Source organism: Theobroma umbraticum, unplaced genomic scaffold (genome assembly GCF_002168275.2).
Source record: "Theobroma umbraticum cultivar Fairchild unplaced genomic scaffold, ASM216827v3 scaffold_147.0, whole genome shotgun sequence".
In the NCBI taxonomy this organism is placed as follows: Eukaryota; Viridiplantae; Streptophyta; class Magnoliopsida; order Malvales; family Malvaceae; genus Theobroma; species Theobroma umbraticum.
In genome coordinates, this window is record NW_018397259.1 from 7,567,089 (window position 1) to 7,576,353 (window position 9,265).

The 9,265-nt window shown below is 34.7% G+C and overlaps 1 pseudogene; it reads left to right on the forward strand.

The window, feature by feature from the left end:
* Positions 1 to 7,458, forward strand: part of LOC110414910 (germin-like protein subfamily 1 member 19 pseudogene) — a 7,661-nt pseudogene extending 203 nt beyond the window's left edge.
* Positions 7,459 to 9,265: the final 1,807 nt, after the last annotated feature.

Consider the following 9,265-nt stretch of genomic DNA (forward strand, 5'->3'; position numbering starts at 1 on the left):
TTGATGATGTACCTCTCCAGTCTCCTCTGTTCTTGTGATCATTCCGGGTATAAAAATCAGAATATATAGTGAAATTTGCAATCTCTCTCTCATGCTCACATGTGTATTCAAGGTAAAAAGCAGATAGAATTTTACAGAAACAAATCAAGTAACTTTGAAGCAATAAACATTGTATTCTTTTGCAGGAGTGTCCTAGTATGGTGCAAAAATAAGAGGTTGATTACCCAATGGTCTAAGGTGTGCATAAGTAATGATAAACATTGTCTGATGAAGAGGTTGAAATATGAACAACTTCAATATAGCATTACAATTAGAGAAATCAGATTAGTGTGAAAATTAAACTGGAGATTAATTTGCTTACTCTTGGGGTTGAATCAATTACATATTCAACACCCCAAACCCTACCTTCCCCTGCAAGGTACACGTGTATAAAATAATTCTGAAGGTGGATTCTGCCACCCCAAATGCCTGGTACGTTCAACTTTAATCCAATTAATTGTGTCCAATATATCACAAAGAAGTCAAGACATGTCCCTCACTGTGTAGGGTAACTTGGTAGATATTAGGTGGAAAAAGAAAAAAAAACAGAGTTGTTGAGGTTCAGAACCTTCTCTCAGTATGCTTGTGAGACTAACTAAGGTTTTTTATTTTTAGTTTCTTTAATGGCAAGACGAGTTGATTAGTTGCTAGACAATCTAGAATTGGAATATATCCATAAGGATACTAAAGAGTTAAATTTGTATTGACTCGATTTTATGACTCAGTAAAGTTAGTTGCTTATTGAAGTAATTAGATCTTGAACAAGGTTGTATAAGCCTAACCCGAAGCTGTCAGTTTCTTGATATATTGAAGTGCAAATGTCTTGTCCTAGTTACTTGCTCTTTTACCCCCTTTTTTGTTTCTACCTTATTCAGTAATTCAGCTGTTTTAACAATGGAATGATCTTATAAGAACTCATGAGTCATGACAAATTTGAAAGACAAGTCCCTATAAATGCCAATAGAAATGCTTCTCTTATTAATTTCTTGTGGCATCTAATTAACTGTATACGCCTCTTTGCCTAATATTAATCTGATGACTTGGTAGAAGCTGCCATGAAAATATGAAGCTCTTATCAGAACACATCGTAAGACAAACTGCCATTTTCAAATGAAGATTAATCACAAAGGATAAATATATAATGTCAGCAACAAATTTGTACTAAATAATAACGTGTGATCACTCACATAATATGATTCAAAGTCTTTGAAGCAACAGAAGTCTTTGTTGAAGATGGGAGTTCGCAATGAGAAAATTTTTGGCGCTGAAATGTTTGAAACTAATGGAGAAGAAGAACACGTGATCTCATCTGTTTCCTAACTTTTATCTTTATGGTATTTTATATTTTGTTTTCTTGAAACAGAATGGCATGCGAGCTATCAGGTATTAGTTGTAGAGGGCATGTGGCATCTTTTGATTATAAGCCACTATCCACGTAACCGACAAGGTGCAATTTGGTACTGTTGTGCCGTTGCCCTATCCTATTTGCTTTGTTTTCCTCCAAAAGGTGATTATATAAACCACGCCATTTCACAAAAAGAAGATATTCCAACTACTGTCTTCTTTATTGAGCAATTGGTACTTTTACTCTATTTTTTGTCTGCACGGTGACTGATTTTCTCTATGAAATTCTTCATGGTATTAGAACATTTTTGAAATCTTAAGGGACCATGGTTGGTAAAAAAGAAGTTACTCGACACCAGGGTGTTGTGAAAGATATCAATCATGATTAAGTTAAAAACCCCACTAAGATAAATCACCAATCTTAATAAGGTTAGAAAATCGCACTAAGTGAAAAATAGCCAAAATTGCACTTTCGTTGGCTAAGCCAATGATATTAAAACTTCCTACTCTTTTGAAAAGAGTATAGAGAAATAAGCACTCATACTTACAAAAATATTCTTTATTTATTCTCAACTTCAATGTGAATAATAACTAAACCTAAGGGCTTTATTTATAGTATAATAGGCTCATATTCTAATAGAACTCTACTTCAGGTTGTCTAGAACAACTAGAGTAGTTAACAAGAGATTTAAATAAAATAGATGTTCTATTTCTAAATTAATCATGACTAGCCTAAAGTCCTAGTACAAGCAAATTAAATAAAAAAAGAATTCTATTATACCTATAATTCCTAAATAATAATAATCTAATAACATACTCTTGTATAATTCTCTCTAGGTTGGAGAAAATTTGCTTTCAAGATCCGTGTCTTCTTCATGTTCTTCATAGTAAGTAGAGAGATCAACTACATTGAAAGTTGCAGAAACTTTATAATCTCCAGGAAGTTTGATCTTGTAAGCATTCTCATTTACATATTCCAAGACTTAGAATGGTCCATTAGCTCGAGGAGATAATTTTACACGAGATTTAGAAAAATGTTCTTTCCTTAAGTGAATCCACACTAAGTCTTCTTTTTTTCAAAACTAGTTGGCTTTTTGTGCTTGTTGGCTTGTTTTTGGTATCTATCAATTTGACGAATAATCTTCTTTCGAACTTCTTCATGAAGCTTCTTGATTTGTTTAGCACTTTCTTCAACATCAGCACTAAATCCACAAGTATTAGTAATGCAAGAAGGTCTAAAAGAGTAAGAGGGTGTTTTCCATACATTACTTTGAATGGATATCTACTAGTAGTTTGACTGATAGATTTATTGTAAAAAAATTCTGCTTGTGCTAACACAAGATCACATTGGCGAACATGTTCGCCCACAAAGCTTCTCAATAACTTTCCCAAACTTTTGTTGACTATTTTTGTTTGACCATCCTTGGATTAGGGTGAAGATACTTCATTCTCCTTAGAAACTAATAAGAGACACAAATGGTTTGACTTACAATAAGCTTTGTTTAGGTAAGATACAGTGGCGAGTGCTTTATCTTTCTCTTGTCTCTTTAGGTGATCCTTTATCTTTAATGGAGTCAAGCTGATTCTTACTCTATTCTTAATGAAAGAAGAAGAATATTTGTATCCATCATGATGACCTTGACGATCATATTACCATGGGTGTCTCAACAACAAATGGCACGCATCCATTGGGATAACATTACACCAGACTTCATCTTGATATTTATTTCCAATAGAGAATTGAACACAACAACGTTTTGTTACCTTAACTTCATTTCCTTTTCTCAACCATCGTAGATTGTACAGATGAGGATGAACTTTAGTTGGAAGTTTCAACTTTTCCGCCATGTAGTTGGCAACAACATTCTCACAGCTTCCATTATCAATAATGACATTGCAAACTTTCCCTTGAGATATGCACCTTGTATGGAATATGTTGTGACGAAGCCAGCTTTTGTCTTCAGTCATCATAATAGTGTCAAAGTTATGGCGAATGACAAAAGCTTCTCCATGATCGATAGAAATTTTTTCTATCTCAACATTGTTGAATATTTCTAGCTCATTATCTGTTTCTTCCATGCTAGGTTCTTCCATAACTTTTTCTTCTACTAAGGAGTAAATCTTCAATTTGGACAATCAGAAGTAATATGCTTAAATCCTTAGCATTTGAAGCACTTCTTGTTGACATTAGAAGCACGGGTAGAAGTAGTCTCTTTATTATTATTGTTAGAAGTTTTGGAAGAGTTTACCTTTGGAGGCAAAATGGTTACTGAACTTTGTCTCCCACAGTTTGAGGTGGAATCTTTTTGTCTAGATGAACTCATTGAGCTTTTCTGTGATCGTTGTTTCTCAACCTTTAATGTTAATCTGATGACATCATTTAAGTTCCAATATGATTGTAGCTGAACAATATTTTCAATTTCAACATTGAGACTTCCATGATAACGAGCTACAGTTTGCTTTCTAGGTTCATGGACATCTCACTGCTTATGAAGTTGTTCAAACTCTATTGTTTATTCTTCGATCAACACTATTTTTTGCCTCAAGTTATGAAAATTTGATAAAAATTTCTTGTCGATAATGCTTAGGAAGGAACTTACGTTTGAGTTCTCAACGCATCTTATCCCATATTCTGATCTTGTTAGAACTTTCTCTTTGTCATTGTTGTTTGAGATTTTTCCCACCAAATAGAGGCATGCTTCTTTAATTTAATTGCAACAAGCTTCACATATTTTTCATCAAGCATATCCTTGAGCTCAAAAGCTCTTTCTACTGTGTCGAGCTAATCAAAGAGTCATTAGGGTGAAGTTCTCCTTCAAATTCAAAAATGTCAACTTTGATTCCCAAATCCCGAGTAGTAAGAATTCTCAAGCGACAAATATGTACTTCTTCATCAGAGGACAAATTTTGATAAAAAAAGTTAGTTTATCCTCTTCATCACTAGAGCTGCTGTTGTTGATTTGAGCAGTATCACGTCTTATGAGTTACTCTTATAATTCTTGAATTTGGCAACGTAATTCATGAATCTCGATCTCGTGATAATTTATTTGATGATTCTGATGTCTTGGTGGCATTTTGTTGGCTTAACTAGGAGAGTTAAAACAACAATGATAAAAACCCAAACTACGTAACGACTAATGATCTTCTCGCTCTAATACCAAACTAACGTAGAGGCATTGTGAAGACACTTGGCGTTGTAAAAGATACCAATCATGGCGATGTTAGAAACCCCACTAAGGTGAATCACCAATCTTGGTCAGGTTACAAAACCTCACCAAGGTGAAAAATAGCCAAAATCTCACTTTGATTGGCTAAGCCAAAGATACTAAACCCTCTCACTCTTTTGAAAAAAGTATGGAGAAATAAGCACTATTACTTAAGAAAATATTCTTTATTTATTCTCAACTTCAATATGAATAATAACTAAGCCTAAGAGTCCTATTTATAGTATTATAGGCTCATATTTTAATAAAACACTACTTCAAGTTGTGCAGTACAACTAGAGTAATTAACAAGAGATTTAAATAAAATAGATGTTCTATTCCTAAATTAAACATGACTAGCTTAAAGTCCTAATATGAGTAAATTAAATAAAAAGAAGAATTCTATTATACCTATAATTCCTAAATAATAATAATCTAATAACATATTCTTGTATCTTTACTACTCATCTGTGTAAAGCTCCAGAGAAATCATATGGCATTAACTAGCTACAACACCTCTACTCCTCCGATTTTCAGTGGTGAAAGTTAATTGATTCAAAGCCAGACTTGTGGTGAAGGGTTATGCTCAAATTCATGGAGTTAACTATTAGGAAACATTTGCCCCAATAGCAAGACACAACACAATTAGATTGCTCACAGCAGTGGCGACCAAAGAAAGTTGGAGTATATGGCATCTTGATGTTAAATCTACTTTTCTAAATGGATGTTTGAATGAAGACATTTATGTTCAACAACTAAAAGGCTTTGTCTCACCAAGAAATAAAGGGAAGGTCTGAAAATTGGTAAAAGCTCTATATGGGTTGAAATGGGCACCTAAAGCTTTGTATGAAAAGATAAACACCTATGTGATATCAAAAGGGTTTCTGAGGAGCGTGAACGAACCAACCTATATGTAAATACTTTTGATTATTCACATAAACTTGTAATTTCTATATATGTGGATGATCTGCTTATTACCAGATCAAGTGAATCTTTGTTGAGGAAATTTAAAGCTGAGCTTATGAGTGAGTTTGAAATGTCAAACTTAGGACAAATGAAGTATTTTCCTAGTTAGCAATTTGTTCAAACTCCTATCATATTTACATTCATCAGAGTAAGTATGCATATGAGATACTGAAGAAATTCCACATGGAGAGGTGTAAGTTAATTGATACTCCATTAGCCGTAAACTGTAATTCTTCAAATGCTTCAAGCTCAATATACAGGAGTATTGTTGGAAGTTTATTTTATCTGATTGCCTCAAGACCTGATATCATGTTCTCAACTGGTCTACTTTCCAAGTTTATGCAAAATCCTACTCAAACTCACTTTACAGTTGCGAAACGATTGTTAAGGTACATTAGGGGAACTATTGAATATGGTTTGAAGTTCACTAGGAAGGATTGGCATGAGTTGATTGGCTACAGTGATAGTGATTGGCTAAAGGACAGAGATGATTCCAAAAGTATAGGGGGTTAGTAAATTTTCTTGGAATTTTAAGAAACAGGAAGTTGTTGCTTAGTCCTCAACAGAAGCTGAGTATATTGCGGTAGTTGTTGCTGCAAACCATGCTATCTAGCTCAGGAAAGTCTTACAGGATTTAGGATTTGGACAAGTGAAGGGACTACACTTTTTATTGATAACAAGTTAGCTATATCTATTGCTTAAAATCTTGTTCAGTATGGCAAGACTAAACAAATCAAAGTGAAATATCATGCCAATAGAGATGCTGTTAAAGATAATGAAATTGAAGTCAAGCACTATGGTACTGATATACAACTTGTAGATATCTTCACAAAAACTTTGGGCAAGGATCAATTTATGCTTCTGATATTCGAGTTGGGGATTTGCAGCTCAAACACCAGGGAAATGTGTTGAATATCTATGGTGTTTAATCTGTAGTCAAGCTATTAGAAGGAGGTTTTTAATGGAGGTTTGTGGAAAGCGCTGTTTTTGAAAGGAAGAAGTCAAGGTGTCGTATAGAGTTGTCCACATTGTTGTTTTTCAATCCTTCTTGTGTTTTTTCATTTTAAGTTGTTACTTTTTCTATGTACTGCTGAAGTCTGTAGCGTGTGTTTTTAGTCTTGACTAAAACTACACCGTTTAAGGAGTGTGTTAATATTTGTGCTAGGGATTTTCGAATGCCAGATGTTTTCCTTTGGTTTGTCATTGATTTTATTTCTCTCTCATTCAACTGTCTGTACAAAATATAATTTTTAAAGTTAATGAAACGGTCGCCAGACCATCGTTTTTGTGTGGCAAATACTCTCTTTCATTCTGCTCGACCTCTTTCTTTTTCTTTGTTCTTCACTGAAAACCATCTTCATATTTTTCCAGAGTTACAGAGCAATGTTTTGACAGACCCTAAGCTTGCCAAAGCAGAAGATTGCTTCTTTTCAGGCCTCAACATGCCAAGAAACACATCAAATCGAGTTGGATCAAATGTCACTATTGTCAATGTTGACAAAATACCAGGACTTCATACTTTTGGCATATCTCTGGTTCGAATTGACTGTGCACCTTATGATGACCTGAACCCCATTCACATTCACCCCTGCACCAGAGAAATCCTAGTCATCGTGGAGGGCACACTCTATGTTGGTTCTGTTACACCCAACCCAGAGAACCATCTCATCACCAAAGTCCTCAACCCCAGAGATGTTTTTGTTTTCCCCGTTAGTCTCATTCACTTCCAATTCAATGTGGGGAAAACTAATGCTGTTGCCTTTGCTGCTTTGAGTGGTCAAAGCCCTGGTGTCATTACAATAGCAAACATAGTCTTTGGATCAAATCCAGCAATCACCCTGATGTTCTTGTCAAGGCTTTCCAGCTGGACATCAATGTGGTCAAATATCTTCAATCACAATTCTAATGGGATAGCAATTAGAGCATTACTTTAATACACATTTAGTTGGAGCTTAATGAAGTGTTGTTTGACATGTTTCCCTGATTACTTAACAATTCTTGTTGAAGTTTACAAATAAATGAAATATTGCTTATGTAACTATGCTCATGTAAGCCTCTCTGTATGTTTAAACTTCATTATAATAATATTGAATTTTGTTTCAAAACTTGGACCAACATATCAAGGTGTGTCCCAATCTCAGTGACCAGAGCAACAATGAAAGCAGCTGTTATAAAATACTTTATTTGAGATCTGAATGTGTTAATATTTGGACAAATGCAAAATTAGCTAAGCAAAGTTATAGCAGCGTCAAAGAATTTCCATACGGGATGCTTCTTTCATATGAACAATACAGAAGATACTTCAATCTCGTTTTCCTAGACAAAGTGAGTAATGAGATTGCTAAAATATTATCAATGTTTCAATGGTCTGGAGAAGCGATAACGAGAGTACTTGTTCCGGCTGAGATTCGAAATCTGCTTATGAAAACGAGTAACACTGGCAGAGGTAGCGTTCAGAACACACATAGTGAGTAACCCCGGCAAAGGTAATGCTCATAGCATACATGAGAATGTGATTTTCAGAGTCAATTAACTTACTGCATAGAAACATGAAAACAGACCATTCTTTTTCTTGTTCCAATTGTGAGCTACGGAAATGACTCAATCAAGTCATAAACCCTTGCATTTTACTCATGAAGATGGAGTTCTGCAATCCCAAATGCTATAGTTGGCAGCTATGTTTCATGGACTCTACACTTTACCCTAATATGATCATGCCCAGTACTTTTTGGACAACTTCAATATACTTGGACACAATGCTTAGATACTCAAACCTAATGAAAAAATTTGTCAAAAATTTGACTTAAGCATGTCAGATTAGTACCCATGTTTGACCCAGGGACCTCAAACCATGTTAAATAAGTTGGTATATGTTGTATTGGCCCAATTCAATTTTGCATCATTGCATGTATATCACCAAGAACTATCAGTCCTTTTATGCCTTTGCTTTAAACCCGTTCAACGCTATCTGTGGATATTGGGATTAACAGTTGGGGTTTAGCCTAGTGGAAAAGGGGGTCATTAAGTAAATTCTGTATATTTGCAAACTGTCTGGGGATTAGGATCAATTTCCTATCCTAGTGGCTAGAACTTAAGTTGTATCTGTGTTTGGTGGTGTGCTTCAAGTCAGTTGAGGTTTACCAATAAGGTTGTTGCTCATCAGCATATAAAAAAAAAAAATTTAAAACGGGAGATTTGTTAAGCAGCTGAACGTTCTCTGCTAACTTACGGAGTTGTTAGGCAATCTAGATTGAAATGTTGGCATGGATTTTCCAGAAGTGTGAATTTTCTGCAACGATTGGATATGACTTGCTAAAGTCAATTTCTTGTTATAGAAGGAACTAAGTTTGGACAATGTTGCATTAACCTACTGCGAACACTAATTCTTTTACACTCAAGATGCCTTGCTGTTGCTGCAGCAGGTATTATATCAGACAATTTACTCAAAGCAGTTAGTTCGAGACCTTTTCTCGTGGTCAAAGTTATAGTTCCTTGAACCTTTTCTTTTCCCTTTTTAATTTACAGTTGAATTAGCTTACCAGAACACATTAGTTATAACTCATGACAAATACAACCTTTGAATCCATTTTTTTCATGTTTTTTTATGCAAGAAAACAATTTCTGTGTCAAGCAAAATACTTCTGTTCTCACTTCTTTTGGCCTATAATAATTAAACCAGATCTTTTCCCCCTACTTGTCCACAGCTCTATCCA